The 8,302-nt window shown below is 39.9% G+C and overlaps 1 long non-coding RNA gene across 1 annotated transcript in view; it reads right to left on the minus strand.

Moving 5' to 3' along the window:
- LOC106515791 (uncharacterized) overlaps window positions 1–7,941 on the minus strand; it is a 13,856-nt gene extending 5,915 nt beyond the window's left edge. Inside the window, exon 1 of the long non-coding RNA XR_001310043.1 lies at window positions 7,730–7,941. This is a non-coding gene — a long non-coding RNA (uncharacterized LOC106515791). The remainder of the gene's footprint in view (window positions 1–7,729) is intronic.
- Window positions 7,942–8,302: the final 361 nt, after the last annotated feature.

Raw genomic sequence — 8,302 nt, forward strand, 5'->3', positions numbered from 1 at the left:
GGGGACAACTGGTGCATTTGGGGACAAAAGTCGAGTCCGCACTTGGTTTAAATGCCTTTTGGTGGGTTGGGGTTTGGTTTAGGACCAAGGTGTGAATTGAGTTTAGGTTAGGTTTGGGGTCAGATATGTACCTGTAAGGTTAGTTTTAGGGTAGGGTGTCAGGGTTAGGCTGTAAAAATTAATAAAAGTCAATTAAATGTCTCAAGATGTATAGGTTGACATAGCTGTGTGTCGGTGTGTGTGTGTGTGTTCAGGAGCTTTAATGATGCCTCCTTTGGCTTTGCCCTGTGAATCCTCAACATCTTTGTGTTTTCATTTTTTCTCTCTCTCTCTTTAAAATCGGCATGCTAAACATTTTGCACAAGCACAAGAGAAAAACRTAGATTTGATTTAAATGTGAGTCTCAAAGCTTTAAGAGAGGCTTATGATCATTTTTCATCTCCTGGTACAACTCTGTAAGGGATGAGCCTGGTTCATGTACAGGAGGTTTTTCAGCTCAGTTTAGCAGCAGTGTGTCAATGGTTGGACCCTTTCCAGATGCAAATCACAACGTAATGATGTTGGCCTATTAATACATCAGAAACACTCATGTCTGCTGTAATTTATTAAATGTGATTACACTTTTGGCAGCAGTTCCTGCCGTGCTAACCAACCCTGGAATGAAACTTCTCACATTTAGAACCAATTAAGTCATCAATTTGATTGTGTTTATGTTTGTTGTAGTTCTGTTAACAAAAGCCTTATTAAGTATATTAAGTGCCAAAATGGCCAGAGTTTCAGATTATGCTTGTTTTGTGAGGTAGCACCATATTTGTTTTATGCCACTTATTAAAACCAGTTTTTACATGACTCGTGTGAATTGCAAATAAAGATCGCCTCAGTGAGATTTGAGTTTAACTGATAGTGTACAAAGATTAAAATGTCAAAAAAAAAAAAACATTATCCAGAGCCCCACACTACCAGTACGGGAGGCAAAACTGCACTTTTAACTTTTGTTTACTTATGATCTATTAAAAAATCCCTTTTGAAATTTTTTTCTTAGACAGTTTTTAAACTTGATTTTTAGTAAGCTTCCATTGGAGTCAAATATAATCATTTCTCATTGTTTTATATGAACTGAGTGAAAAAGAAATGTGTCTGTAATTTAAAAAAATTCTATTCAAAAACAAATCTTTTCAGGCATACAAAAAAAATTATAGTTCCATAACAGTCCATCCTGAATGACAAAACAACAYGTATTTTAAAGCCCAAAAAAATATTTTGGGACTGAATAGGTTAAATTTCAACCACTTATTTAAGGTCCAGGAAAAGGACCCCAACGACACTTTCTAGGTCATCCTGAGTGAGTCTTGGGAGTTCCCAGACCAGAAAGGGAAGTTACTCCACCAAGTCTCCTTGCAGCATTTCCTATGAAAACCTCCAAATGGAACCATTTACAGAAAATCTTATTCAAAACTACCTCAATTGACTTTTGATGCAGAGGAACTCTGGCTTTTCTCCAAGCTTCCCTTAGATGATGGTGCTCCTTACCTTATTTCTACACTGAGCCTGACCAGCCGGCAAAGGAAGCTCATTTCAGCTGCAAAATCTTGTTCTTTCAATTATGATTCATATTTTATAACCATATAAGCAAGGTTTGGAACTTGAACCAGTAGGAGCTTTGCTTTATGTCTTACCTTCGAAACAGTGCCCTCCTTACTAAAGAAAAATGTCTGTTTGCTGTCCACGTCTCACTCTGTCATTTCCTCACTTGTGCCCAACGGTGGCCTCAAACTTACAAAAGCAGATTCTCATCCTGATTCACACTCAAACCACTCCAGTGCACACAGTCGGTCTTGGTTTGAGGACGTCAACAGAACCACGTCATCCGCAAAAAGCAAAGATGAAACTCTAAGATTACTAAACCAGACGCTCTCCTCTCCACAACTTGTAATCTAAAGATAGGGAGCAGTCCTGGTGGAGTCTAACCCACACTGGGAACAAGCTCTACTTTGGGCCAAGACTGCAGACATGGTTCTTACTCTGATTAAACACAGACCAGACAGCCCATAAAAGTAGGGTATCTGGTTCATATAACATGACATTAGCCCTTCTGCTGCCCTGGGGTCAAAATGACCCATGAGGCCTCAGTTTTAAGTCTCATGGGTCATTTTGACCCAAGGGCAGCAGGATGGTTAAATTTGGTAGAGCTTTTTTATCATGTTCAAATGATGCCAAATGTTTCGATGTGATGTTGCAAAGCTGCCCCTGATTGCTGTTAGGGTTTGTGGATTTCATACAAGGTGCCACCCATAACAAAGAAAGCCTTGTAGCCAAGGTCTGATCTAACATGGACACCCCCACTACACACTGCACCCCCACTCCAAACTCTTGTTGGCCCTCTGCAAATCAGAGCCTAGAAAGACAGCGGACAGTGGAAACACTGGACCTCATCTCACCTCCCTAAGAGCTCCATGACCCTGTGGCTCCCAGCTGCATTCACAGCGCCTGACACCAAGTTCAAAGTCATTTCTTCACAATGTGTGAGTGGGGGAAGTTGGGGAAAGACTAAATTAGGGGGTTTGTTCAGAATGCTGTGTGGCTTTTTTTCCTGTGTTCTTTTGTGTGCGATGTGTCTGCACTCTCAAATTCCTGTTTTGAAACACATATAATCCATACTGTATGTGTGTCTTTGTGTGTTATGACAGCCCACGCTTAACTGAGCTGAACATCTGTCACAACAGCCTGCTCTCAGGTCAATCTACTCCACGACTGACTTTACCAGAAAGAAAATAAAAACATTCCCCTCTTTTTTTCTGCAGATTTATGGCATTTTTGCAGATGTGGTGCAGAGAAACTTGTAAATTACCATGTGTCTACTAAAGTGTTTAATTTCAAGAGTATTTTGTGAGCAGTTTTTCCAAAAAAAAAAAAAACAATAATTAGTGTCACAAATTAAGTAATTTTAAAAGACAGCTGTGGAAACTGTCCTTTACAAGCAACTGTAAATAAAAAAGCACCTTTTAAAAGCTGTCTGGTCAACAATGCAGTGYGTGTCATAAGAGGACGTAGAGAGACGTGAGGGTGAACAAATGTAGGCTGATGCACCTCAGAGGACTCATGCTAACCCCATTCTCTCCTCACCATTTATTTCAGCACAAAGGCATTTTCTTCTGTCTACAAGACCCATTTAACACATGAGTGGCAGCGAGCTCGTGGGAGAGGCGAGGGTTCATAAAACTGATGTACCTCAACATCAGCTGACCTCTGTCAGACGGTTCTGCCTGCCGATGCTTTGCCCTGATAAATGTGGCACGGTTTCCACTCCAGCTGATTTCAGGGATTATTCTTTTATCAAACATCATTGCTAGTGCAAAAAGTTTAAGAAAATGTGATGCGCTGTGAAGCGACTTTGTGTATTCAAGATCTGTAGGCTTTTTTTAAGTATTGGAGTGTTTTCAAAGTGGATGGATTTCACACAATGAAAACTGCACTTTAAAAGCACTGGAAATTTTTTTTTAGTATGATGGGGTTAAATAATACTTGTCAGTATCACACGCAGAAACTGAAGATGTATTATTAACGCTGAACAAGATGGAACTCTGGGTTGCTTAGTCAGACCTCACACATTTTGACAACTTCTAACAAAGTAGTTTTCCTACTAAAGTAAAAAAAAAATCATTCACACGTAGCGCACCATTATGTAAAACTATTTAATTGCAGTTTGTCTTGTTGTGTACTTCAGCAAACCTTGCCTTAAAAAGCATTTGATTTTTCTACATTTTGTAAATCTTTTTGTTTCTGACCAACATGAATTGCATTGAAGACACCTTGAGTTGCATCTTTTTTGCTTTCGGCTCATTAAGTTCAAACTTAGGCGCAAACTTGTGCAAAAACCTTGACTGGACTCACAATTTATTAGACACTTTAATGAACTGAAACAAAATAGAGGCAGTGAAGCAAAGAAGAGCTATCAACTGTTGGCTTCCTTGACGGTTTTTCAAAGCCTGCAATAAAGCCTGGGACCTTCCGTGTCATTGCCATGAAACTAAGGCTTTAATTTGTCATTGTGCGCCGTGCCAGGAAAACATGCCAGCAAAGAAAATAAATAAGACACAAATGAGTTCCTCTAAAAAGAGCCGCAGCGTATAAAAGTGAGCAGAAGTAATTGACAAAATGTTCTTTAATGGGCTTTTCATCGTGGCTGTCTGAAATGGTGGCTACATTTCTGCTAGCGCATTAATTAGTCAAACTTTTCTCTTTCTTTTGCCATCTCTCAGCCCTGAAAAGGCTAGATGAAATTGCCACCGCCCAGCACACAAAGAGAAAAGCCTTTTATTCCGCTTGCCTTTCACACAGGCTGTCGACAAAACAAGTTTTCCGCAAGCTTTTTAGGACCTGAGACGAAGGAAGATTTGGGCAAAATCTGTGTGAAATGGCTTGAATTAAGTGTTCCAGCATTTGCATTGAATAGTCATTTTTCTTGTATGTTAATTAGAGACATTTGTAATGTTGGGGAAAAAAACACTGGCGCAAGAAAAAAATCTAACATAAAGTGTTTTAAATTAAGTTTATTTTGCTAAAATCAGGTGTAAAAAAATAACCATATTTGCACAAACAGTATAAGGAGTGATTAAGTGCTTTCATGTAGCACCAGATCTTTTCTTCTTATCTGTTTATATTAAAAACAAGCTGCATGTGTATCATAGACCTTACACTCCAGTGCCGCCATACGGCTTGCAGCTTAAAAACACCAAAGAATGCTGATGGCATTAGGCTATACAAGGGCCAAAGACCCAGCTGGTCACCAGTTCCCAKTGGCCGACCCAACCCCAGGGCTGGCATGAAAGGCCCTCTCAGACCTCTGGGGAGTGCTTAGTGTCTTGTCGACTATTGTGGCCCTAATAGTCCCCCGCAGTCACACTCAGCATTCATGGCTGGCCATTATGCTGGTGGCGAAACCAATCACTTTGTCACGCCTGTTGAAGTTAAGAGGGGACGTAGCCTCTTGTTGAAACTGAAACAGCGGTATAGAGCTCCGGGCTCAGGCTTGGACACAGGGGCTCTCTGCTTTGGTCCGGACTACGTCCATTACCCCCTCGTCTATTTCCTTTCTCATTTCTGACCCCCACCCCCACTTTATGTGTTTTCTGGCTGTCTGGTCAGCTGCAGGACCATATGGGGCTGACAGCACCCTCCAGCCCTACCAGAAGTTGCCACCTGTCCACTTTCTTGCAAATTGAGGGGTTGGACAAAGACACAGCTGATATTCATAACACTAAAAGGCAATATAAAGACTCAGCTGTTTTAACTCAGAAGTGGGACTGAGATAGACATTGCACCAGACTTAATGATATTACAATAATAATATGATTATAGACATTATTAACACAATATTTTCACTGTGAAACTATGGAGCAAGCATGGTTCATGAAGCCCTCTCTTTAGCTGATTGGTTCTGGGGTTTGTGCACACCCGGTTCACAGGCTCCTTATGGAAGCTATGGCTCTTGAGTCTGAGATGAACAAATCAAGAGCCCAAATGCAAATAAAATGCTACAGAAGACAATAATCTTGTTTATTGCTTGATTTTCAAAATTATTTATGCCAGTTTTTTGAAAATCCATGACAGCACTTTAAAAAACAACAAAGATCCATTTTACTATTTTGTATTACAGATTTATAAGCTGAAAGTCTTCCAGTTAATTTTCACATTTTAAGGAAAAGTTCCGTATCTGTATGTTAGTGTGCAGCGTGTTTTTACTTTGAGTGAAGCTAATTAAAGGCTCACAGCAGCATACATAACCATTTCCTTCCAAAGATCACACAAACTGTCAGAGGCAGCGAACAGCTAACACGCACCACTTCTTTAGCGTAGAAACCCACAAATCTGCAGTCTCAAAGTCACCCCATCAAAGCTGTTATCGACAGGGCTGCAGAGCACTTTGATGTCCCAACTGTCTCTCAGGTGCACACGGGCCAATTAGGATGACTTCTCTTTGTGTGGAGGTTGTACACAAGTGACCTGATGCTCGATGTCACAGGAAGTTCAAAGGCCTGACGCCGTCAAAGAAAATCCCTGTGGGGCTTTACAAGAGTGAAAGTACAGAGTGTAATATGCAAACACAAGCCCCCACCACACACCCACCCATTCAGAGCCTCCAAGCTCCAGGCAGGAGAACAATATGACATTGAGCCTAAATGTGAAATCAAAAAGAAGTCACACAATCAAATGAATACACCCTCACTAAGGCCACCACCTGGATGCCTTCCTGGGAATGTGTTCGGGGTATCTCCAACTGGAAAAAGACCCCGAAGAAGACCAAGGACACACTGGTAAGACTGGAAAGCTGGCCTGGGAATACCTTGGAATCTACATGAAAGAGGTAATGGTGGAAAAAATGCCTGGGTCTTCTTAGGCAAATGATKAATGGATTTATAGACAAACAAACATTTTTTGTCACTTCAGTAGAAAACTAAACTAAATATTAGTTTATTAATTTATTTATTTATTCATCATCACTGACTTTTTTTAAGTGAAGAGAAAATAGAGACAGAGAGAAAAACAGAGAGAAGTAATTAGAAAGGTAGAAAGATTGAAATAGCGATTAGAAGTATATTAAATATACACCAACAAAACACAGGACCACACACCCAACATCTGTCCGCTCACCTGAAAAATAAATGGATAAATACATGGGGGGCTTATATAAAAATATACACATACCCATACATATATAAAGATATACATACATACATGCCTACATTCATAAATATTGTCCGTATATACACACAGACATATATACACACTCAGTGACCAGTCAGAACCCCCGGATCAGAACACCTGTCTGTGAGCAGTTGTGAACATGCGTGTATATTCAAGATTTCTCCAATGGAATATTCAATAGTGACTGTGGAGGACTGAGACCCAACCCCCAAGACACGAAGCAGATAAACATTAAACCGTGCGCTCAGTCATAAGGAGAAGGCATTTGAGTTAATATCTTTTTTTTTTCTGCAGTTAGGCAGGTGAAGTGAGGACTGAAACCCAAACAATTATAAGAGATTTTGTCTTTTGGGGAGTTGTGAGAGGAAAGTTAGTGAGTCTTGTAAATGTCATTCAACCCAGAACATGTCCTAAATATTGTGACCTTAATAAAAGTCAGGGTAGTTGGGTCAGAGAGGTTGCCTGGTCTAAAACCAGAACTAATGAAAACAGTTTGTCTTGTCACATACCAGTTGTCTCACAACATAGAAAAAACATTTGAGAAGTTTCAGCATTGGTTAAAGTGGATCTTGTTTTGTCAAGTCACTTCAGCTATCTCTGGTTTTATTTTCACAAGTACACCTCAGACTAGTGTCAGGTGGGAATGCAGGCAATAAAATTCAAGTGTTCTTCATATTTTTTGTACAATTGCAGTCTGGGGTGGTATTCCAAACTATAGGGTTGATTAAACCTGTCTTGGAGTTGGTGAATGCTTGCTGTACTTTAAGCCACCAGAGGCAGAGGAAAGTATGGCTACAATATTGTTCATTTCTACACAAAGACAAAAGAAGGGAGACCTGCAAAGATGAATACTCAATAGATCTAAAGCTGAGGCGTCAAACTTGTTTTCATCAAGGGCCACATGAGCAGCATTTTAACACGTCTTCCTATAAACACTGAAAAGTACGACATGTATGACTGACTAAATGAGAAATAAATAATTCAGAAATACAATTAAAAGTAAAAGTAAGAGAGTTTTACTCACTGGTGAGTTGTGGCGAGTAGCCATCTTGATTTCTAAAATCTCCCACTTCCTGACAGATAATTCCCACTGGAGGGATGTTCCGGTTTAAATTTACATCTTTGAAGTGGGAAATTCCCACATCCCAGTACAACTGGGATGCAGCAAATATAGTCGGTGAAAATACAGCAAAATGGAGATTTTGCACAGCGTATGTTCTCAGCTACCTTAAAAACCTTTGCACCTCCGCCTAGTGGTGGGATGCCGTCATTTTGCAGGTGAAATAATCAACATGCATTGTGGGAGATTTAGTTTATGATCAGTGCTGGCTTTAAAGGAGCATACATTTTTGAAGCTCTTGTGGGCCACAAAATAAATTGGTGGACCATATTTGGCCCACAGGCCTTGAGTTAAACATATGCGATCTGAAGAGAAGAAGAAAACAAACCTCAGTGTTTGATATACAGATGTTAATATCTTTTTAAAATGTGCCCTGAAAGGTTTTGTTTGTTTGTTTGTTTGTTTGTTTGTTTGTTTGTTTGTTTGTTTGTTTGTTTGTTTGTTTGTTTGTTTGTTTGTTTGTTTGTTTGTTTGTTT

This window comes from Austrofundulus limnaeus, unplaced genomic scaffold (assembly GCF_001266775.1).
Source record: "Austrofundulus limnaeus strain Quisiro unplaced genomic scaffold, Austrofundulus_limnaeus-1.0 Scaffold32, whole genome shotgun sequence".
Classification (NCBI taxonomy): Eukaryota; Metazoa; Chordata; class Actinopteri; order Cyprinodontiformes; family Rivulidae; genus Austrofundulus; species Austrofundulus limnaeus.